Raw genomic sequence first — 25,672 nt, forward strand, 5'->3', positions numbered from 1 at the left:
AGGAAAAGATGAAATAGATTATAGAGAAATATTAATCAAACAGTATTTAGAAATGCACTTGTTTACTGCCTCTTCAACTAAATTTAGTTGAATCAGAAGAACATAGTTTTTTTCTGTCTACTGTGTGTAGAAATACATAATTTTGTCCAGTTTCATTATGGGAGGTAATTGCTCTCCCATTCATATACAACACATGTACCAACAGAATGCCATATTAATCTCTGCCTCTCTTTTCTCCCAGGGTAGAATTATTGATTGTGAACTTCTCCTATGATTTTTTGTTTATAATGAATTAGAGGTTGCCATACTCACTTCATTAGAAAACTACATGTATTTACTTATCTTCTTATAGTAACCTTGTTTTAAAACCACCAAATTAAAGAAATCTTTTTCACACCCGCGTAAGGTAGGTAGAGGTGAGGTACCAATTTGAAGACCTTGGTATTACTTATAAAGTGGCAGACAGCATTAAGTATTAAGGGCTGTAGGTTCCTTACATCAATCATAATAACATCTCTGTTATTCAAATATGAATAAACCCCATTTATAATGCACCAATAATATTTAATGAAAGACTGTATCTACAAAAGCATTTAGAAGCTTCAGTACTGCCTAAAGGCCCAGTGTAAAGTTGAAAAGTTAACTCTTCATTCTCCTGCTTTTGTGTAAAGTTTCTGCAGATCAGGGTTTTCACCAGTGAAATCTCAGTGCAATAAGGGCTCTGAAGTGCAGAGCAACAAGGTGCCCCGAATCCACACATCTCCCTAGTCTTTACTGTACAAACTGGCACATAATCTGACAAAGTTAAGTTTCATATTAAGGCAGTATGATGAACCTCCTGCAACACCTTGTTCTTTCAGCTACTGACTTAATAATCCGGGCTGCCAGAAGCTCAGCTTCATCTCCTTCTCCTTCCTGAGGCAATTTTATTCTGCATATTTTCCTATTGCACCCTATGGCAGAATTGTCTTAACTTGTCTTGGTGTTGCATTTTGTATATGGTAATGAGAGCCATCGGACAGAAAGACTTACCACGTTCATTACTTATTTAGGCATTACGCAGGACATAGGAATTACTTGGTGACGGCAAGTTGCAGCACCAGGAATGAATCATGTTTCTTACTAACTCTTTATTAACAAGGAACCCGATTGCAGAATATGTCCTTCTCATCTCACCCCAATGGGAATGCAGCAGCCGGTTGGCTACAAAGTCATTCTTGCTTTCCCCAGCTGATTAAATAAATAAATAAATCAGTGCTATTTAGCATTTTCAGAAGTTGTCAAATATCTTGAAGGTTCAGCACCTGAAGGACTATATTAGATACAACTATCTGCATTTTCAATAATTCCCCTCTGAAAGGCTCAATTTTTCATCTTGTGCTGAATTGACACAGTTTCATTTGCTTTTCTCACTATTAAATGTTGCTGTTATCAAAAAAAGCTTTGTTAAAAATATTGGTTAGCACAACCGCATACATAAAGCAACAAGAAACAGAAATGATTTCTCCTTGAAGAGAATGCAGCCTCGGAACTTGAGGATTTGATCATTTTGGCTATAATTAATCCAGTGCAGAGGTAGAAGAGCTACATTGTAGTGCTTCTGCATGCTTTCTTTCCATTAAATGAAAGACAATAGCTATTGACCTTTTGCCGGCAGCTGGAATAAATTGGTATGTTCAGCCCACTGTTTATAAGTAGGAAAGAAAAGAAGTGCCCTATGAAACGTGCTCACCAGTAAGCCCATCCATTTGAAGACTGTTGCTGACTTCTGCCTTTAAATACTAAGCTTATCCAAAGCCCCCACAGTGACAGGACTCTTTCACCGACTACTAAAGTTTGGAGATGGTTCTAACGATTACACCAGTAAAATAATATCCAGCTTTTGTGATTTGGAGCCTCAGCTTTGGGGCCTGTTCCATCATGGGTAGATGAAAGGGTTAGGATGTGAGCTGTCAACTGGGTGGTCCAACCCGTCCAGGGCACCTGGAGGAAATCAGAACTGTGGGAGCCGGAGACACGCACCAGACAGATGCAAACCGTAGGTAGGGATGGCACCCATGCAAGCAGGCATACCCCTGTGTCCTCTTTCAGTAGAAAGGACAGCCTGAAGGAGAGACGTGGGGTGCAAAGGGCAGCTTGTGGCCCTCTGAGATTAGTCCTTGATTTAGATATCAGAGGAACCAGGATCCAGTATCTTATTTATAGGGAGCAATGCCATTCCTGCTTTGTTTTTTCCTCTGCATTTCTATGCTAGACATGGCCATGACTGAAACATACGTGTGGTTTTATATTCACTAAGCATTCTCTACTAGTTTATTAGAAATTTCACTTTGACTTATGGAAGGGTTTTGATTTCTTTACTTACCTTTGCTTTCATTGACAGGAGGAGGGGACTAAAATGTTGCTGTCATGATATTGCTGCAAAACTAAGGTCAGAAACTAGTTTTCCCTGTGGAGTTGTCCACCTAAAGGCTGACTATCATGTAAAAGAATAGCATAACTAGTTATCTACTCTAACGAAGAGCAGAGCTCTGCTAGGGCAGCAGCTGATTAGCCTTTAAGCTGTAAGTCAGACACAAGCTTTTGAGGAAAAAAAATCCCTCTTTCTTCCTCCCCACAAAGAAAAAAGTCAGGGGATATGGATCAAATTTTTCAAAAGATGACGGTGATTTTTTGTATTGTTGAAAATTAGTGGTTTATACAAATTATTTATCTATTTCTATGTTAACATAAATGATGAATGAAGGCAGGTGGGGCTCACAGAAAGTCTCTCACAGCACCTTCCCTTTCTTTGATCTCTAACGGACAAATTGCTAAAAGGTTGGTGACTCATGACAGAAAAGTTTGCGTCAGAACCTATGTTAAATTTATTGTGCAGAGCTCTGGGGTCCTTTAAGATACACAAAACGTCAGGAGATAGTATGGGAAAGGGAATGTGATGTCTTAGGTTTACAATTTGTACTTTCTTTTCAGATCTTACAGTTTTGCTAAAAATATAACCATAGGACATTTTGTACAATTCCCAAGTCACTGTAGCCATTACACTGAGCAGGGGGGGGGGTGCACGCACAAGTTATATGCATGTATCTTACTAAAAAAAAATAATATATATATATACTGTATATATATGTACATCTGAAATGAGAATATGTATGGGAAAATTATATTCCAAAAGAAGGAACAGAAGGAAAATAAATAGGGAAAGAAATCTATTAATTTTAGGCAAACATGTTCACTTTCAAATTTTACTATTTGGCTGATTGCTCATAAGGAAATCTAGACATATACAGGTGTTACTAAACAGTAACCTCTCTGAAGTACCTGGAAAATGAACAAAAATTCTGCACTGCAACTCAAGTAAGTGGAATCCTAAATACCCATTTAAATTAAGACCCAAGCGTCTCAAACCAGGTTGTTCTCAGCATGTTTGTTACGTGTCTGTATCTGATAACTACATTACTCATTTACTGTTACAAGTGTGGAGTTTCTGTTTCTAAAACCAAATGAGATGCAATCCTTTCTATTTTGTCTACCAGAATTACCAGCTAAATCATCGAATATCACTTTTCAAAGTTGTATCTGTAGACAGCCATGCTTCATCTGAGCAACAATGTACAGGCAAGCTGTAGTTAATATCTATGTGTGGTCAGCAGTAAAATAAATGTGATAGGCAGAAAAAGAAATTCATACCAGTTCTAAAGAGCTGACAGACAAAATATGACCTGTTTCATCATCACTAAATAGCATTTTCCCTGAAACATCTCTCCCTGATCACTGGGAGAAGCTGTGGCAAGCTGCAGTTCTGACTCACAGATAAAAGTGTGAGAACAGGTGCTGTAATGACCAGTATTATCACTTAGAAGGATGAATTCCTATTTGATGCTCTCGCTGCATACCTCTCAAAACATTTTTAGAAAAGGTAGAGAATAATGTCATGTTCTAGCAGATTGCTAATGGACCCAAGAATAGCTTAAATTCATTTATCTGAGTAAATAAACACATGACAGTAGAGAAAGAAACATTATTTAGAATATACTTTTTTCTTTTCCAGATGGCTAACTCCACATTTGTTGGTAATGATGGAGAGACAATAATGCCAGAACAGAACAGAACAAACAAGAATTCAAAGAACTAAGCACCAGTATTTACAGACATCAGCAAGAAAGACAGAGTGGTATAAAATAGCCAACTATTCTGTCCATTCTCACAAGCTGTTTTAAGACAGTTTTTCATTCCTGCTTCTCATTGAGATACATCTATAGACCAAATGGTATTTCTTTTTATAAAGCAAGACCATGTGCGGCTGGTTGCGATCTCTGGATTTTGGTTTCTGTCGCTTCACTGCATAGCCTTAGTCCTGAGTCAGTGGCGATGGCAACACACACTCATCAGCCTCCTCCAGAGGATTTATTTACTGCCTTTTTTTGTCTGCTTTTCACCTCCTTTCTCTCTGCTCCCTGTTAAGCTATGTGAGCTAATCCTGCTCCCAGTCCTAGCTCTGTAACTCGACAGTTGCCCACTGGAGAGACAATTTAAAATTTATATGCAGGTGTGGCAAACTACCTCCCCTCTGCTTGTCCAAGGCTGGTTATGAAAAACACTGCAACTCCCTAAACAAACCAGTAACAAGCACCAAGCCCTCATTAGATTCTAGAGATCTTCATGGACTTCTTTCCCTGCAGGTCAAAATCCCATGCAACCCCACTGCCTTTTATTTTTTCCAGTGCTGATACGGTGTTGTAAGTGTTGTGGACACACCAGGAGGCTACTTTGAAAACTGGAGGCTCAGCCGAAGAGCATTTTAACAAGTAAGCTTTTCCACTGACATGGGACACTGTACTGGCCCCAAAACTTTTTAATCATTAATTGCCTGACTATGCCAGCAACGTTCAAGGTTATATTGGGCCTTGCTCAAATGTTAGAGCAGCACTTCCACCGCTGAATTTACACCTCTGCAACAATTTCGTGACTGGGAACCGCTGTAACCTGCCATGATGGGAGATACATTCGTCAACTTACCGCAGTCCAGTCACTGAGGTCAGTGCAAAAGGTACATTGGTGGCACTTCCCACCAGGCCATTCTCTGCCTTGGCAGCAAACTTCCATGGGACTTCACTGTACCTTGCTGGTATCCTCACAATGTCTTCTCCTGATCTGGGATTTGGGTGTTACACCTGAAGATAAAGGTCCATCATCTTTGCCACATCTGGTACCGAACCCTTGTTCAATGCTAAATCTAAATGACATGTGCAGTCTTGCCAGCTTACCGGCATCATGTCGTACCAATATTTTGTGCATGGCAAGGATCTTTTGAGTTCGGTGGGCGTCCAATTTCTTTCTTGCTTTCTGACTGAGTCACAGAACGAGGCAGTTCAATTATAAACACTGCTGATATTACTGGAACATGTAATTTAGCTTTTAAAGCCTCCAGCTCTGAGGTGTGGGGTATGAGCTCACAGCTTCTGTCAGTGAACGACACCAGTTGTGGGGTTTCACCTGCTGCCCTGAGCACAGACTTGCCTCCATTCGCTCCTTTAAGTCACTGCCTTCTGCCTGGTGCAGGGAGGGTACAGGAGCCCCTTGATCTTGTGTTTTTTTCTGGTGGATGTTCCTGTTTCCATCTCCGTGAGGGCAGAGCAGGGTCCCACCAGTCTGTTTCAGACTCCCTGATGCTCCTTAACCTGGCCGCTCCCTCTCCAAGCTCTGCCACCGATGGAGCAGGTCACCCGCTGGGTGACACCTCGCACAGGTGTTCTCCCTCCTGCCACCAGCTGCTGGGGAAGGCTCCGGTGGCCCCACAGCCCGGGACCTGGGGGGCCGCCTGGTTTCCTGGGAACTCTGCCTGGGTTGCCACATCCATTCTGGCAAGTGCAGAGGACGTGGCTTTCTGCTGGTGGTAAGCACCTTGTGGGGGGGGTGGTGACCAGCCACCAAAAGGACCATTAGAGCTGGCAGGGTGACGATGCCCTGCCTGGGCCAGCTCGTGCCCAGGGCCCTCACGCTCCCTAGGCTGGCTTTTTTGGGGTGGGGGGTGGCCATCACCAGGCCTGGGCAGCCATTCCCAGAGAAGGGGTCTCTCCCTGCCTCAGGGATCCCCCCACAGGTACAGCAGGATCTGCTGCAAGCCGGCCAGCGCCGTCACCGGGGTGGCCAGCCTCGGCCAGGGACATGTGTGAAGCACTGAGCTCGCCTGGCCCTGTTCCACACAAATCCGTGGTTATCCCCTGACATTCAGAGCACGGGCAGCGGAGCAGGCCGTGCATCTGACAGCACACGGACAATTTTCTTTCTTCTGCTTTCTGCTCTGGGCGAGCGCTGAAGTGGTTTCTTCTAAAGCAGAATACCTGATGTGTCTCCTCACGTGACAAAGCAAAACACTTTGCACGGCTGCTTTTCTCTAGTTCTGAAAATGATTCAATATTTTATTAATCTGAAGAATGTCTTTAAGCTCCGCAGAAATGACCTACCTATTAATTATTCCACCTTCTCTAAAGATATTCAGTCACTCATAAGTCTACCTCTTCTTTTTTCACACTAGAAGCCCTACCTTTCCTGAAGCTAAAATACATGAATACTTTAGGAGCTGAAATAATTCAATACAGTGTTTTGACAGTTTTTTGTAGTCAAAATTATAATAACTTTTGATTACCTGCTGAACATGTTTCTCAAACAGACTCACAGGTGCTTGGAAAGCATAAGGGGTACTGTAACCTGCTTGGGGAAGGCCACTGTTCAACGTACAGCTACAAACAGAACAGCCCAGGCAAGCAAACAAGATGACAGTGAGTATTATGGAGCGCAGTGTGATGGCGTTGATGTAACTTGAGGCAAAGTGCTTCCAGTTGGAGTGGCACCATCTGGCAGGGATACTGAACCGGGCTTGAAAGGGACACTGCAAGGCATCACGGGTCTAGAAAAGCTCATGCGTGAAAAGAGATTAAGAAACAGCCTGGGAATTTCTTGTGGAAGGCAGGGGGCAAGGAAGAGAAGACCTAATGATTACGTAGAAAAATATGATTGCATTACCCCATTCCACAATGCCAAATGAAGAGGCCAGCCTGTGAAGGTGATCAGAGGGGGTGAGTGAAAACTGATAAAATGAAACACTTTTCTTCACTATGCATGGCTGCAGAGCAGATCTCTACCCCACACCAAGGCTGTCCAGAAAAGGATGAGAACACATACAAATTACAATATCCACCTTCATACCGGGCATAGGATAAGAGCCTTTGGTTTCACCTGCAACACATCTCTGACTAATAGAGAAGAGAAGGAGAAAGAGAAAAATCCCACCATATTTTTTTGCTGTGATGTTTTCTAGCGTTTTTTGTTTGTTTGTTTTTTGTTTTCGGTTTTGTTTTTTTTTTATTAAATGGCAAGAACTTCCAGACAGTATGGATGGTCTGACCTAGGAGGGTAATTCGTCTGACTTCAGTACTTTTTCAGAGCAAATTATCTTGTGGCTTTTTAATAGGTAACTGTTCGGCACAAAAAATCCATGCAGAAACCTGCGTGACACCTCTCTGCAAGCGCCGGCTCCAGCTGTGTTCTCGTACCCTTGCTAATTTAGTGAAGACATCTGGGTTATGCTGATATACATAAGGGTAAGTCTTCTGTGCCATTCAGGGTGGTGGTGCACTCTAAGTATATAGGCTGTTCAGGGATGAACAGTTGGTTCATTAAGTAACTAAGGTTTTATTGAAAATGTTTTTATAAATTGATTTCACATGGTAAACTATGTAACATGTCCATATTTAAAACACATATAGCAGAATCTTCACCTCCTCTCCTCCTTGTATGTGCATATTTTTACAGGCCAGAAAAGGTCAGATCTTGCCTGGATTTTTTTCTGTTATTTAGAGTGTTTCTGTTGGTCACTTATCATGGGGCATATTCATGCTGTTCTTTGCCTGTGCTGGAAACAACTATTGCATTATACTTGAATGGCCCAAGCAACTTTCAGCCAAACAGAAACAATTCTGCTACTGAGGCTTGTCAGAATTGCTGTGTTTTAGTGAAGGCTCAGAAAACACCTGACTAAGCAGAGCTTTCATGCCTTCAGTGGAAAATTTGGGGTTTTCCGCTTGTGAGCATATCCAGACTCTTCTGAGCACATCAATTCCAAACCCTGCAGCTGTCCCCAAAGGCCCAGATGGGCTCTGTGAGCTGAAGATAAAAAACATGTATCTCACCACCATCCATCCAGGCCAGCCCTGAGTACCATTAGTCCCCTAGGATATTACAGACATATGGAACTGATGGGCGCCTTTAACCCAATGGCTGCTCCACTAAAAAACCTCTCGTTGCCTCTTCCTGCTTTATTCAGGGTGTTTCTAGAGATTAGGTTTTTGCACATGTGTTCATATTGCACAGTGAGTATACCAAAATGCAAGTATTTACAGGGCTGGAGCTGGAACAATCCCAGAGGGAGGACTTAGGTCATGGTTTCATTAAAACCCCAGAAAAAAAAACCCATTGACATGCTCAGCTCATACAAAGCATCAGTTCAGGCAGGGCTGGCCAGGCAGTGATCGGGGAACTTAACTTCCCTTGAAAAATGTGTCGTCCTTGAAAAATTAGTGAATTAGTAAAATTGTTCTGATTTGGCAAAACTTTGCCTCAGAGAACAATACAAGGAAAAGAATTCTGACAGTATTGTAACAGTCCATTTATTCGTAATGGCCCACAATTCATAAGAATTGACTTCTAGGTGTTCTATTTACAATTTCCAATTGTATAGCATAATACAGACTGTTTCAATCTACTCTGCTTCAGCATTATTTTTCTGTTTAGTATGAAACTTAATTTGGAAGTCTGAAAATTGAATCTGACTTTCCATTCTCTGCCTTACTTCTACTCAGATGATTTGTGCAATGTTTTTCTAAGCTACCAGCTTTCTTTACATTGATTGGTGAAAGCAAGAATTTATAGAAATTGTCCTTGTTGTAGTTGATAGAAACCATTGTGCATAAGGTGCTTAAAAGCCTTTGAAAAATCTGGCTCCAAGTCTCTATGGTGTAATGTGAAGATACATGTAGATAAGATTAATGAACACAAGTTGAGTAGTGAGAAAAACATAATTAGGCTGTGTCTGATGTTTATCAGAGTGGAAGGAGCCATGAATAAAAAGGAGGCATTTAAACAGAGCGGAGAGACACACTCATAGCTGTGCGTTTGTTGCAAGCAGACTCTCTCTGGCTCCTTTATGAAGCTGTTTGTCTGGAGATGCACTGTGCAGCACAGTGGAAAGCTGTGGTGAAAGGAGGCACGTACGGAGCACAGCTCTGCTCCCCAGGGTGCCGTGAAAATGCACAGCACTTCAGCGGTGGGGCTGTCATATGGCAATAAATCAAACCAAGAAGTATATACCTGCATATGCTTCCCTCTCCGCTGGGGCGTGCTTGGAAAGAGAACGTGGGAGCTGCAGTACAGTCATGAACTATTGTCCTTTTGACTTGCTGGCGGTACCCTTGGGAGTTAGCATGAAGCTGGATGTCGCGTAAGCTGATTTCCTCTGGTGACACCACAGTGTGCCACAAGGAGTTTGGATCATGATTTTCAGGACTTTTTTTCAAAAACATGCAGGAAGAAGAGAAAAAACATCAAAGTTTTCTTCCACTCTGAAAACATTCATCTATCTTGTCAGCCAGGGGCAGCCTGTAAGACAAAGGGAAATGGCAGAATCAGCATCTTGAAAGGACTCTGAATTACATGGGAGAGTAAGATTATTTTTCAGCACAGGAGAGAAGAGTGGATTGCAGAGTATATCGACTGCAAGGATGATCCTAGTTAAGTATCTGATCCAGTATGTAGAAGCTAAGTTTGATAGCTTTTTTAGCGTGACAGTGACCGAGCACTGGCACAGGATGCCCGAAGAGGTCATGGAGTCGCCATCATTGGAGGTACTCAAAAGCTGCCTGGACATGGTCCTAGGCAGCCTGCTCCAGGTGGCCCTGCTTGAGCAGGGTTGGTTGGACCAGAGGACCTCCAGGTGTCCCCTCCAGCCTCAGACACTCTGTGATTTGCTGTTCAGATAGGTTATTACTGTTATTACTGTGTCCGCTTGCTGCTTCTCTGTAAATAACACAGCAGAAGCTCCTTCTTCCAACCTCAGTGCCGTCTGCTCACATTTGAGGCTGCTCCTAAGGCATGATCTCTGGGTCAGTAAGGTTGTCATGAAACTGTGACCTCAGAGGCAGCTTAGAGCTAATACCATGCCACTGCATTTGATCTAACAGTCTCCTCACTTATGGGGAAAGAGGATAGTATTTTCACTGTGTATGTGTACAAAGCCAAAAGCAAAATTTTATACAGTAGAACCACTAAGGAAGCCCGATTGCTGCATCTCAAATACATGTCATACAAAGCAGCTGAGCAAAAATAGATATTATTTTCTTACGATGCATTCTTTTTTGCTTTTGCAGACTAAACAGTCATAACTACATCTCTCTCCCATGTATACTATAAACACCTGTATCCACACTAAAACACCCCCCCTGGTTACATCCAAGAGCATTTTTGCACGCTTACCTTTTTAAAAAGGCTTTTGGGGCATGGTGTGACCTTGTCCTGCAGCTTCAGGTAAGACCAACAGGGTGGCCCACAGATGGCAGCTGTGTTTGGCTGCTCATTCCCATCAACATCATGGATGTAAGCTAGAAGTAAAAATAGCCTGAGATGGCTCACACAGATCCCATGAAATTGTTATTCACTCTTTATTATAAGGCATCTGTTTTAACTACAAGATAATTACAAGACTCAAGCAGTTTTATGCCCTTTAGTTCCACTTCTGTACCATTTTATAAACAGCTGTAAGGCTCATTGGATTCATGATTAAGCTCAACTTGACCTCATCTTAGCCAGGGACCACAGCATGCACCCAGCATCACTCTGGCAGCATTTCATGAGCAAGATTCCTCTGAGATGTGAGGAAACACTGAGCAGTGTAGTCCATCTCACACTGGTAGCTGGAGATGGACCTTGAGGTTGAGCACCAGCCCACTGACCCAGGTCTTTTCCCTTTCCCCCTTCCTGTTGACTGCAAATTGCCTTTTAAACTCTTCACCCTGTCAGATATATCTAGAACAGCTCCAGGAACTGCCACAGCACATGCAGCCTTAAACAGCCAGACAATAAACATCAGTAAAATGTATACCAGCATCCCTGATTTCTACTCACAGCTCTAGATTTACAATACTGATCCTCCCGCACACAGACCTGCAAAGCTGAGCCTCTTCTGGACAAGGTGCAGGCAAGTGTGTCCCTGACACGGGGAAGTAAAATAGACAAGTAGAGAGGAGGACAGCAGAAAGATGAACACATTGCACTCTACCAGCTTTCTGTGGCATTAGGTGCTGCAGGGTGGGATGGCTAACACACTTTCAAAAGGCTATGCCAAATCCTTACACTTTTTATTCTTCCTAGATACAGCTTGTTTCTTTGAAAGACAAAATGGCTCAATCCAGCCCTGGTGTAATTACAGTGGTTTCAGCGAGGTTGCAACCTCCTTACAACCAGGGTACAATTTTTCCTCTGTTCCACATTTCCTTTTTCCTGACCAGCTGTAGCTCCATTGTCCTGGCTTGTAACTCTTGTACCAAACCAGCAATTGCTGCATAAAGTGTTTTTGTTGTCTGTTTGCAAGGGTTGACCTTCCTTTTCCCTTGGCACAGGTCCCCAGATGGAAGTGTAATCTTTCACAGCTGAGTGACTTCCAATACGCAGGCAAAAGCAGAGCTAAAACCTTAACATTGCTATTAAAGCTGCCCTCTGTAAACAATTACTTGTCTTAATAGGTATGAATATAAAAACTAATCTAGTATTGAAAGAAAGTAAAACCACTGCAAAGCCTGTCTTGCAGCTGCAATTTCCTTCTGCAAACAGAGCTGTGGAGCTACTAACCAAGTCAGTCACTCTTCACTAAGGAGGTTACCAACAGACTGAGAGTGCAGAAACAGGCTATACTAGTACTCATGGCAATTTTTATATATTTATTATGAAGACTGCAAATAGATGCTGACACACAGAAAACATACGCTATAAGGGTTATAGTGGCTTGCTAGCAATAGAAAATTTACGTAAGACTTCAAATAAAGAAAAACTGACTAGTGTCTTCAGAACACTAGAACAAATCAGAATAAGCTGGGTAATAACTTTTATTCAGTGAATTTTAATGCACAGACAGTTCATTAGGAGCCACAACAATACAGAACCAACTACTCAGAAGTACTACCATAATCAGCTAGATTAACTGCAACCTTGTGAACCACTAATAAGATTACATTTCAGTGAGCTAATCAACACAATATTGTGATTACATGGAGCTCAAATAGATTACTAAAATAGAAATAAGGCCAGTAATTTAGATGCAATTAATAGTCTGTCTTTTCTCATTTTCACATTTCTTAAAATTCAAGCTTAGTGGCAATAGCTTTACAAGATCTTTTCTTTGTTACGTTCTGTTTATTTGCCATTCACTAGGATAGCTTTGTTCAGCCACGCAAAGAGATTAGTAGAAATCCCACGCTTTGTTGTAATGTGTGAAAAAGTGACATCATCTGGGGAGATCCATGTTTCATTTTGCTAAGGGGCGGTGGCTGTACAAAGATGCTAATGGAGCAGCGCAGTCAGAGCCTTCTTTAAATGCTGAGTTTTGGACCCTGTTAAGCGTCTGACTTGATGTCCTGATGACAGCGCTAGCCTGCTCCATTTCAGAGTCACCTCTGTCTCACCTGCCTGGAGATGGAGGCGGCTCCCCTCCTTCAGCTTCTTCTTGGAGCTCAAAAAATAGCTCTGAGCTTCTTAAGTGATTTGCAGTTTAGTGTGGCGTTTGCTCACACCAGTCCTCCCGAGCTGCGTGCTTTCCCCGAACAGCCCGTGTGCACGGCATTGCCACCGTAGATGCAGAACTTTGCCGCCTACCATAGGAGCACCTATCTGTGCTGAGCACCCGGAACAGGCACATTCAGTCCATATAATGCAGTATCAAACACTAATAATTACATTATAAATTATGTGATAAAAGCTCACCTGCACAACTATAAAGGGCCACAGAGATCATCACCAAACCTGCTACTTGTTACTTGCCCAGCCAGCTCTCCCTGACTGCCCACTGCAATCTTCCCCTTTTATATGCAGCTTTTTACCTGCTTTATATTTTTTCTATTAAATTTTGTCTCCCTCAATATAAGTAGTAGTTTTTTCTAGTGGTATGAAATCACTGTGCTTAAGTGTAAGCGTAACTGTACTACCTTCTTGTCTTAAAAAAATAATGTCTCATGAATCCAGAGGTTTGTTTGCTTCAGTCTGCCATCTATCACTGCACAACGTTTCTATTTTTCTCTGTCAGGTTTCAGAATTTTGTGCATTCTGAGGTCAGATGACAGCATGCAATGTTTGCACAACTCTTTTTAATCTTTCTCAAAAAAAATGTTTTTTGATGGTCATGGTATTTAAGACACCTCAATTTGGTGTTTATTTAAAATAAAAAATAAAACCTTTGACACCTTGAGCCAGAGCTCTGGGATGGAGAACATCCTGTTTACCTGTGTCTTTTTTAACCTCTAGAACAGTCATCTTAATTTAGTTTCAATGCCTAACTATTTATTTCTATATGCCAGAGTAGCCTCTGTTGCAATCTTAACTGAAAACTGATGCAAACTGTGCTGAACGTAATGCCATTCTCTTTACATGACTGTCCTATTTCTATTTCTTTTTTCTCCACAAGACTGTTCTAATTTCCTTTGCATGGTCAGTAGCTGCCCGAGCAGCAGCAATTTGTACTTTATCGTTATTCTATAGTCTGCTAATATCCCCCTATTGCAATCTTTATTATCCCTTTTACTAAAATAAATACAAATTAGAATATTATTACTAAATTGTAAGATATAAAGAGAATAAGCAGACAAATACAACTGAAATAAAATGTAAATCGTTATTTTTAGGCAGATCCATGCGAAATGCTTGCTGGCATCAACCTGGTTTTCTCCACACAGCCAATCTCCTTCCAACCATGAGCTCAGGTTAAGAACCCTCTCCCTGTCTACAGGTGGTAAAAGCTTTTGTAATTGTTCCTCAAAGCAGAATGGTTGGTATGGCTCTCTTTTCCCTGCTTGACATACATTTACATGTATATTAAACAAAGGGAGTTGCTGGATTTCCTGGAAAATTACAGGAACTCTATATGTATTGTGAGCAAAACACATAATTTACCATCTACACACAGCAAGGAGCTTCATGGGGGAATAAAACACTGGCTGCGAGAGGCATATTCAGATAATTTGGTTATTCTCTGATGAACTCTGCATAATAACCGCAGATGAAAATAGCACATTTACAGAAAATAATGGTGTTAAATTGATGCTGTCTGAAGATCTGACAAAGGGTGGCTAAGCCATTGAAACACAATTTCTCTTTCCTTTTATTGGTTCAAAAATATGAATTGTACTTTTTCAGTTTTGCAGTTGTGACATACCTTTTGCCTGGGAATAGAATTTGTTTAAAAGGTAGTTAACTTCTGTACTTAAACCAGAAATTTAAGTCTCTTAGTTGAACTGACCTATTCATATGATATATTTACATCCAAAGGTGGGCTAATTCACTTATTTGTCACTTGCTCAAGCATTTTAGACAGTTTTAGTCTCTGAAGATTTTTTAAAGACTCCTCTTAGCTTATATGAAAAAAACTTTTTTCCCAGCCATTTATTTTAAGGTTGAAGAACCTTTCTAACTTTTATTGCTTAGTCAAAGTACGTTAAAAAAGAAAAATGCCTAGGATTTCCAGCATTCTCTCCTGGTTTTCAAGCAATGACAAACACCCCAGGTAAGTTCCTCCTGTTGATCTAATTACAACACTGTGATGGTAGGGCACTTGAGTACAAGACCATACCAGCAGCTGCAGAATCGTGACATAGAGAAAACCCAGGAAGATCTAAGTCTGTACCCTAGTCTGTCTGGTTTTGAGTCGTACAGAGTTTTGCCACTTACCTTCGTCAGACCTGGTAGCCCAAATGCATGAGTTGATGCACTTAGACAAAATTACATCTGCAGAAAGCTCGGGAGACCTTGCTGTAGAGTAGTCTGTCATAGTAGGAATATGAAGAGGGCAAAAAGCACTGGTACCAAATGAGCTTACTATTTTGTGTCTTGCTTGTGACTAATGGAAAGCAATCAAAAAGGCACTTCTAGTTTTCTAGGGATGAAGAGTGAATCGGATACCACATCGGAGTAGACGTGATCAACTCCAGCTGGGTCTGTTACCCCCAGTTTGTCACCAGCACATGTGGCTGGCAGGTAAATACATCAGTGCTAGAGAGGCACAGGACAAAGGTTTTCTACAAAAAAAAGACAGCAACTATTTCTTGTTCTACCTGTGTCTTTGTTTCAGTGCAGTCTTCTTAGCAAGTATTTGGAAATTTGTTTTTCTCAGAAACAGCCCCAAAAATAGCAGATAACTCCTTCAAAGATTAAAAGGAACAATTCTTTACAATTCTGCATCTATCAATAGTATGAAAAAAGGTTTATACAATCAATGAATACCTTCATTTTTTTTCTTATAGATTACAAAGAAATCAAAGTTAGAAGGTTTAGCTGAATTTGTTGGCTGCATGTTGCACTCTGTCCCAAGCTACAGAAATTTTTGCTTTCTTTTCTCCTCCACTCTTACCTCCTTTGAAATGACCCCTTCCACTCCCTTATCTTTGCAGAGAGATTATTTCTCAGTATTTTCCCCCTGTATTTTTGCTTAATGTTTTACATGCCTGCAGGCAATCCACAAGGAAAAAAACTGAAAGAGAATAGCTTCTTAACCTAACAAAATGAAAGGTAGAAGAGGGTAGCATTTTTCCTCAGGAATATTACAGAACAGTAACTAATGCAAAAGGAGATCACCATTGTACTGACAGCAAAACAAAAAGCTACCAACCAGTTAAAAATGCATTTCAGCTGGATATTTTGAGGGTTTAGTGCTGGGACTGAGCTTCCAGAATAGTCTTCCAACAGCAGCATGAAGATAACCCATCAGAATTGTATTCAAATAGTGCTTACTACCACTATATAAAAATAAAAATGATTTGTCAAGGACAACTGTAACATCAGGTGACTGGAGAACCTCTCCAGATCTATAAACTTACATTACCAGCTTCCCAACACCTCTTTCCATGCTAGAATTTCCTCTGACTCTATATGAAAATATACGCATTTAAACAAGAAAGACAAATGAAAGCCTCCAGAACCTGCATTTTTCTTCATAACCTTAGACCAGCCACATCCAGAGAACTCACAGCATGCAAAGTAGAACTGGTGGCATTACTTCAGTTCCTGCCTCTTTTTATGAGGCTCAGAACACCTGTGAGTTCCTAACAGAAGATAATTAGCTCCTAATTAACACTTACACCTATCACATTCAATTTTATATAATCTCACATTTTACAGCTTTCCTAGCTTAGCCTGCTCTGATCCTTTCTGTAATGAATGAACAACTTTAGCTCTTTAAAGTCTTTAACTCAGCTTCGCTACTGTCAAGGGAAGTAGCAGGGGAGATGCTGGATGCTGATGCTCTTCTGCGGCCTGTGTCTTAGACAGACCCCGTTGCACTGCTCTGGGTATCAGGGTGATTCCTGCTAGGGCTGTATTTCTCCAGGTACACAGGCAAACAGAAACCTATTTTCTAATATATTTTCAATGAACTTCAGATAAAGGCAAGAGCAGCCCAAAACTGTAAAGCACTCTGAGGACACGGTAGTGGTTTGACTGAACATACGTGAGGCAACTGGTGTCATACTTAATGCTGACTAACCCAGAAGAAAAAAACCACAAGGTGTGAGTTCAGAGCTATGCACACATCGCATCTGAGGAATGTTTCTTTTTTGTTCGACATCCACCAGCCTAGAACTTCTCTGACTTTTTAGATGTCATGCCTAAATATGAAGTAGAAAGCTCTTGAAGTCCCCATATATAAGAACACGCTCTTCCCCCAGATGGTCAGAAGGAAGAGTGAGCCCTTTTCTCTCTCCATTACCAACCATTTCATCCAGCAGCACTTGAACACATATTTACATTTTCGTTAAAGTTATGTTACCTTTGGAATTGTGTAGAGCTCCTAAGCAGGTCATTTTGAAGGTGACTGAAGGTTACACATTTTAGTTGATGACTGGAACATGCTGGAAGAGTCAGTACACTGCCAAAGCAGGCTCTGAAACATGAATTTAGTTTGAACATTTGCTTTTTACTGAGAACATATGTCTGGGGAGAAACCCTGAGGCCATATCCCACCTTATCTTTAGATTTGCATGCTTTTATATATTCAGACAAACAAACCACAAATCCTCTAGGCAAGGGAAAAGTCATCACTATTGGACTAGAATATTAAACATCAGTCTTGGTTATTCCATACCTAAGGATACAGCCCAAGGTTAGTCTTATCAGTGTACGTGTACTTCTGCCTGTTGTCCCATCTTCTTCGTATGTGCTCCATTTTCCATCAGTCATGATGACTGTCAACTTCCACATAAATTACCACAGTTCAACTGGTGGGTGATGATAAGCTGTGTAACTCAGTCACTTTTGATCATATTTTATCCTTGATAATGGTAACTAATGAGCGTTGATCTTATAAGTCCTGTCCCTATTTACCGGCTCTAATTAAACAGCCTTTTGCTTCCACACTGTTTATCAAAACCTTCCTGACATAGTTCACACACAAAGGATTTTGCTGCCTATCTCAAAACAAGTACATCCTGGCTGCCGAGTTAGAATGACCTTGATTTTATCCTGCGAAGATTACACTCCTTGTAGGTAATGCTTTCCTTTGAACGGTTTGTTCTGACTTCTTAAGTGATTTTACAAGGTCTTCTTTATCTCTTCATCCCTGACTAATTCATTATAAATGTCTACAGCCTGTCTCTAGCCTCGCCAATGCTTGTCCTACAGGGGTTTGCTCAGCTGCTGCTACTGCTGGTGCTGTTTCTGCTGCTGTTGCAGTTTGCTGTATTTCAGGCAGCTGTTTCACATCTCCACACCCCTGGCAATCTTTCTTCAGTGATCTGCTGCATCTTGCTGACCACCAGGTTAGACAAGCTCTAGTTAGTGTCAGTCATTGCTTGGTTCATTGCTGATACTGAAATTATTACAAAGTAGCAGAAAATAACTTCAGCAGAAACCTTTGGTTCTGGTCACAAAGTCAAAGTAAAACCTTGCTAGCAGCAGGTTTTTCCTTTCATACTGATAATCTCCTAGGTCAGACAGATTAGGTGACTGACACCCATTAAAAGTGACACTCTAAAGATCTTTCTGCAAACATGTGCTTCTACAGCTATCTAAGCAAGATAAATTACCTGCTAATTTAAAGGAAGGTATAAGCTTTTATCCCACCAGTATATGTGAGATAAAAATGGTTGTAGCAGATAGACATCAATGCATTTATATTTACATTACTTCTGTATTAACAACACAATGTCACAGCAATCTTGCAAATATTTCACAAACCTCTTGACATCAGAGCAGCCCAGTGGCTATGTCTCAGTTCCTTCTCATGCAGTAAAGAAATATTTTTGTAATCCTGTCGTAAATATTTCAGTTAAAGAAATGAGACAAGATTTCATGGCCTTAAGAGCCAGCTGCCAAAAGCAAATCCTGGTGTGTATCAGCCCACTCCCATTTCAGTTGCACTGGTTAGCAAAGCTGAGCCTCTCAAGGATCCTGCTCCTCTGTGTGCTGTTAAACTGACAAAGACTTTCATAAAACCAGCAGTGTTCAGTGATGGTGTGTCACCCAGTTTGATTGCTTTCCTCCAAACTTTGCTCAAGGTTTCCTCCTGAAGTAAGGATCCAGATGTGGGAAACATTCCAATTTTTCAATTCCCTAACAGCATTAACAGTCTGAGTTGTGTTTTCCAAAGGAGAGGGAATCAAGCTGGGCTGTGCAGTGACTCGAATGTTTTTAGATGACTAGCCTTTGGCTGTACTTCAAAGGACACCTTCAGCCAACCTAAGCAAGCACAGCTATCGAATGAGACAGTCCTGCCCTTCTCTTTGATCATTTATTTCTTCCACACTCCCGCCCTGCACTAGCATAAGCTTTTCTGTGAATACACTGGGGTACTGAGCAGGTTGAAAAATAAACCTCCTTATATTTGTCTTGGCCAGCCTTCCTTTCTGTGGTAATCTAGGCAGAATTTTAAGGCCAGGTAGTCTACAAGAAGTCCTTTGACAGCAACGCTGTTTCTCCAGGTGAGGGCTGCAGTCCCACCTCCGAGCCCTGCGCCACGCTATGGCACAGTCATGCAATCATGTACATTCAGTCTTTGCAAAAGAAATGATCTGACAAAACAAAACGGTGAGAGTCATGGCTATATAACTAGCCTAAATGACAGTTTCTCCTCCCATTAAGATGAGATGGTTTTAAATGCACACATTTTCACAGAGTAGCCCCAATTGCTTTTTCCATAGGCCTGGTGTTTTTGCTCTGGAAGCTTTGCCTCTTATGAGCCGCTTTTCGGAGACAATGGAAAAAAGAAAGAGAAAACTGACTTTCTAGTCGCACCCCTGATCAGCTATTTTGTTCTGTCTTTGATACGTCTTTTTCCATTCTTTGGTGTTTGAGCAGCAAGGGAGCAAAACCCAATTACTCTCATACTAAACCTGTGAAATGAAAAAAGCTGAGAAGGCAAAGCAGAGCACAGCAAGCCATCTAGGAAAGCACCTTCAGCTCTGCCTGAGGAACGAGTCCCCTGCCATCTGGCTGTTAGGCTTACGATCAAGACTGGGCAATTGAGCAGCCAAACCAGCTGAAAATGACAGGCTGTGGCTACCGTTAAGAGCAGAAAGTGCCTTTCTGCGTGAAATCACTGTATCTTCTCCTGGAGGAGGTGGGCTGATCTGTGCATGGATGCTTCACTCACAGCCTGCGTGTCAGTAAAACCAAGAAATGGGAAGGACATTGATTAGAGGGGGACCCCAGCAGATGGTTTCAGATGGACAACCAGCTCCTATATGTTTCAGGGACCTGGCCTGTGTGGTGTCTTAATATAAATACAAGATGGTACTGCGTAGTACAAAATGTCCAATGAATAAATATAACTGCCATTAGTTGTAACGGTACGAGCTTAAAGTGAATTAAGGGGAAGCAATGTTGTTTTGCTGAGTCTAATGCTCAACTGTTTAAATAAATTAAAGTCCTGAATAAATGACATGCAGGAGTTTCAGGGGCTTTTTCTCCTTTACGATTGGCCTCAGCTACTAAACCTCTGTAATGTTTGGAGACAGATCTTGAGAAAAGTGCCATAGCACAAGACAAGCTGTGATGTGCTGGTGACCTTCACCTGGCTCCCTGGAGCCTCCCTGAGCCTGTGATCATCCATTCACTTAGCACATTCACTCTTCATCATGAGTGATCATCCCACTCACCTTTAGCTGTCAAGGTATCTTACAGAAGCTGTTTTTCTTGGCTTCTTTAATAGGGAGAAAAAAAACAGTCTCCAATTAGTTAGAAAAAACAAGATTGTAAACAGAAATACAGGACAGTGTAGTTGCGAATACTTAAGCTCTATTTTTCAGCAGATGCTCTTTTGCAGTTTTTTGAAATGTAATACTCCAGTAACTGATCAGTCAAACTGTGCATTTGTGTGTGGTATATATTGAATGTTTTCCAGCAAAGCTTTTAAGATTTTCAAGTTATGGAATGAAATAGAATTTTGCTTTCTGTTACTTTTTATATTGACTATTGAGTTCACTAACTGCCAATAAAATAATGCAGAACTTTCAAAATTAAGCAGCACATGTACGAATTTTAGTACTACGTAGATTTCCTGAACAGCCGTGGCTCTGCCCTCACTGCTCCATCTATGATTATGTTTTATTTATATAACCAGATTTTGATTCTCCAATATGACTTGTTTGTGCCTTTAGGCAGTGAACAGATGCGTCTCTCTTTCAAGCCAAAATAAATAATATTCTTCACAGATGATGGTTTCTTCTTGGTTCATTCAAGTCTAGAATGAATCTCTTCCAAGAGTGTTCTTCCAAGCATTATGTCTCCAGCATACAGCTGTTTTCTGTTGGAGCCTTGTGCTTATGCAGCTCGTCCAAATGGGTTTCTTTTGTTCTGATTTCCCAAAGCTTGTATGAAACGCTGACTATTATTCTAAGTCGGTCAGCAGTGAGCACACGGAGCATTGCACTGATAGGTGTCCACACGAACTTCAGACGGGTTAAAAGAGATGATTTGCTAACATTACACTTCCAGGAAATCCTTCCAGCTAAATATCAGTAGTCAGATCTGAGTTCACCATATGTGAAGTTTTCTGGGACTCAGATCGATAATTTTTTTAAAATTAAGATTCACTAAGTTGTATTTTTAAAACATGGCGCTATTTGTTAATAAGACTCATCATGCTGACTTTCTAATTGGTGTAATTAATGTGCTTAAATTGAAGTGCAATTAACACGGGGAGCTTTCATACTACTCTTTATCTTGATAAAACTCCTAGTGAATGCATAAATACATTTTATGCCTATAGTAACTCTTCAACCCTCACAGAGTTTCCCTTCTTTCTCAAAGATAAAAAGATACTTTTGACAAAAATAACCAGGTCACTCAGTTACTGTATTTGAGGTCTTAAGTTTCTTTTCCATTTAGCTGCAATCTCAAGGGTGTTTGCTGGTTTTAGTGGTTCATACAGACTTCCGAAAGCTTGACTCATTTCTTTATTTCACATGCTAATGTACTGGGCTATTTTTTTTTCTTTTTTCCTACTTCTGAACAAATAAAACCCATTCTTTCTGGTGGTCAAAATAACTCACCTATCCTTGTTAAAGACTGAGCATCTTGCAGTCAGATCTTCACAATTCACTTGAGCTCTGTCTCTCTCTGTTTGTGTAGTTTGCCATAATTTGTGATGCATGAGCAAAACTCTATAATTTTTGTAGCTGACTTTATTTCTTATGTTGTTTTTTATACAGATGAAAAGATCACATAGATGAAAGTAAGGGAATTGTTTGTCCCAACATGAAGCACTGCATCACCAAGTTCTTAAGTGATGATTTGTTTATATATGTATGTCAGCTCACCAGCTCCACTTTTCCCTACATTTTAGGGGAAAACCAGCATTTGGTGACACAGAAGGAATATGGACGAGACCATCTTCAAAGCTGAAAAAAGGAGGAAAAGGATCCTAAGATGATGAGGACAGGACAGCAAACAGCACCAGGTTTGAGGCCAAGACCATCACCCTCTAGGCCCAAGTTAGTACTTTTAATTATTCTTGGAAAGTTATCATCAGCATTTTAGTGCCATTTCTTAAGAGCTCTCACCTGCCTTGGCTGCAGCCATGGCAGAAGGGGGGACATGTGGGCACGGTTGTGCGGATGGAGACATGCTGGAATTTGTGAGAGGCTGGCTGTTAGCAGTGGCAACAGCGGAGGGGATGGTTCATCCCTGTGGTGACAGATGGGCAGGCGTTGGTTTAAGAGCTGCTAGCCCTGGCAAGTCACCAGGTTGTGATGTGACATCAGCAAAACCAAGTGCTCCTGGCAGCTTCCTGCCCTGGGAGATGTTCTGCGGCTAAGCCCAGCATGGTGAGCAGTGCCCTTCTCTGAGCACGTTCGATGGTTAAATACTTGGTAATGTCATATATTCCCTTAATTAGCTCCTCCTCTCCCAACGAGCTGTATTCACTGGGTAAATCCATCAAGAGAACCATCATGAGGACTTGCAAATCCTGTTCAGAAAGGTACAAGATTTACTCCTGACACTTGCTCCTCGCTTTAGCTTCCCATCTATTTTCTAAAACATAACCAGACAAAATTATTACTAAATACAGCAATTTTTCCCGCACGCAGCTTGTCTTAACATTTGCATTGACTATGTAGTTTCTTGGGCTAGTTGAGATGTCACAGCAAGAACATCCACATCTGAGACTTCCTTCAAATCAAAGCTGCTGTTATATTCAGTCGTCTTGAAGTGCCCTGCAACAGACAAAAATCTTCAGTGCTCTCAGGTGAGCTGCTTAGCTTGTGTCTGGGGCCACCTTTCCTTCACCATGAGGAGACTTCAGTGTGTGAATTTACAAAAGGATCAGTCACCTCAGATTGTATTCCCTAAGTATGGAAGGTCTAGCTCTGCAAGACCAATCGGCCCCTTTGAGAAAAAGATGCACGAATTAAAAAAAGATTAACACAGATTGCACCTGTATCTTCTGAGGATTCATTTCATTTTTTGGAGTCTGGCACTGAGCCTACTGTAGCTGTGTTACTAGTGTCCATCCTTTTTATCTACTTACTTCTCAACAACTGTATGCAATTCAGCTTGAACACTCAAGGCTGTGCCTCAGGAGGGAGGTGAGAACAGCTTTTTGTAATACTTAAAAGGAAATATTCTCTAAGTTAATTATGGGCCTTTTTTTTTTTCTTATTCTGTAAGGCAGCATGGCTCTGCAGTACTTTCATAGTAATAAGCTGCCTTCAAAACCACGTGACTGGTGAAATTTCAGCGTCTCAGAATGAAATGTTTTCATTACAGTCATCTCTGTTTTGCTGGACAGAGCTCTGCTTTACCACCAAACTGCAAAGTAAAATTCACAAAAGCTGCACAATTTCTAAAGCTACGCTGAAATGGCTTAATATGGAGCATAGCTCTTTGCAAACATTTTACTTACCATTAGTAAACAGTTGATTGAAAGGGCACGTGCAACTCTTCCTGACCTCTCCTGGCCTCTCAAGACCTGTAATGAGTGCCTTCTAATGGCAAAGAAGAAGAAAAGAAATGAAAAGGGATGAACTGCTCAAACAAAGCAAGTCAGAGAGAATTTCAGGGCCCTCTCAGACAAGGTAACTAGAAAAATGTAGGCAGGTTTATTTTGGCAGGAAGAAGCAGTGACTAATCTTGCACAAAGGAAGCCTCTACAAAGTGGGTGTTTGAGGTGTGGGTGGGGGGAGGAGTAAGAGGACGCCACCAGGAGAAAGAACATTAACATTAGCATGACAGAGAATTTATATTTTCGATACGTGTCTGGGATTCCCTTCATGACACCTCACTGTGTCAGCAGTACTCAATAAATCCAGAAGCTGCCATAATGGGATTTCAGGCAAACTTGTACCTACCTTGAAATCTTCCTGAGTTAGAAGAAGAATGAGCAGAGAGCACTACATTAGATGCTGAGAGTTTACATTCAACTGAAGAGGAGGAGGAGGAGGAGGAGGAGGAGGAGGAGGAGGGAAACAAGCCCATTATCTGCCAAATCTACAAACAGGGCTGTGTTCCCGATTACAGATCTACTTCAGAGTAAGCACAAGCTGTTCTCTAGGTAAAAACCAAAGTAAGCAGCAAGAACCCAGGAGTATTCCTGAACTCCTCCTGAAGTCTATCCATGCCAGCATTTGGGGAACCAGCAGGGAAATCCAGTTCCTGGGCACTGACAATGCTGTTCTAGAATTATGATGAAAAAACAGACCACAGCAACCTTTTATGTCCTCAAGTTGTGGCCCTCTATGTAGGTCTTCAAATGAGTTAGCTTCTGATCTAGAAGTGGATTTCTATTTGCCTAATGCACTATGCTGTTATCGGCTATGCAGAGGAGGATGGCAATTCCTAAGTTTATTTTACCTTAAAGAAATGAGTTTCATATGCCTAAACAAAAGGAGTCACCCAAAAAGTTCAAACCTATCGATTTTTTTTTTTTTTTTTTTATACCTGCAATTGAACAAGCTGTCATTCTTTTAAGAGCAACTGGGGTTAAAACCAAAATGCAGTTATATATTAGCCTGGTGATACAGTGGTATCGAAGTGGCTGGCCTGATGCATGAGCAGCTGGAGGCAGTTTGTCTCTGGATCACCTGTGTAGACCACTATAGTAAGATGTTTCCAGGGCCTGGAAATCCCAGAGGAGGTGAAGAAGGCTTGTTCTGAGCCCCATCTGCACCTGATGAGCAGACATCTCATAACCCACTCTCAGTGAGGCCTGAGAACTGACCTCAAATTTTCAGCACTCCCTTGTCTGAAATGTAACAGAAATAGCTAAGCTAGGGCAGGCCTGAATGAAAAAAAGAAAAAAAAAAAAAAAAAAGAGAGAAAATAGAAATTCGCAAGTGGTAAATAACTTGGGAATTAGCTAGAAAAAAAATACTGTTTTTTTTAAAAAAATGAAGTGGAGCTGACCTTTTAAGAACCGTCCGGAGGGATTTCAGCTCAAATCAGCAGCTTGAAAAGATAAATAATAAGCTAAAGTGTCCCAGGAGAGAGAAGAAAGTATTTAGTTTTTTCAGAGCAATTGAAAACCATTGACCAGGTAAGTGTTATAAAGATAAAACTAGATACTATGTGATCAGCAGCAGACACACTGAAATGACAGGCTGTATATAAGGAACAGAAAAGCGGTGAAGTCCCCTTCCGCTGTAGATTACTGCTTGGTTTCTTGGGGATGTCTATGCTGTGCTGATAGCTTAGATTTGGTTTTTCTGTACGCTGGGTGCTGAGCTGGGTACACCCCGCCTGCACCAGTACGGTGGTCAGAAGCATAAGCCAGGCTCATGGGGGAAGGTGCACACGGGTGAGTGCATGCATGTAAGCCAGGACTGGATATTCAAGCCCCTGCTTAGACTATGTCAGGCTTACCTGTTTTTCTGCTGGAAGTGTTGCCTCATCTGTGCCTGGAACCAAAATTAAAACTACCAGAAGATGA

Source organism: Falco rusticolus, chromosome 1, assembly GCF_015220075.1.
Source record: "Falco rusticolus isolate bFalRus1 chromosome 1, bFalRus1.pri, whole genome shotgun sequence".
NCBI lineage: Eukaryota > Metazoa > Chordata > Aves > Falconiformes > Falconidae > Falco > Falco rusticolus.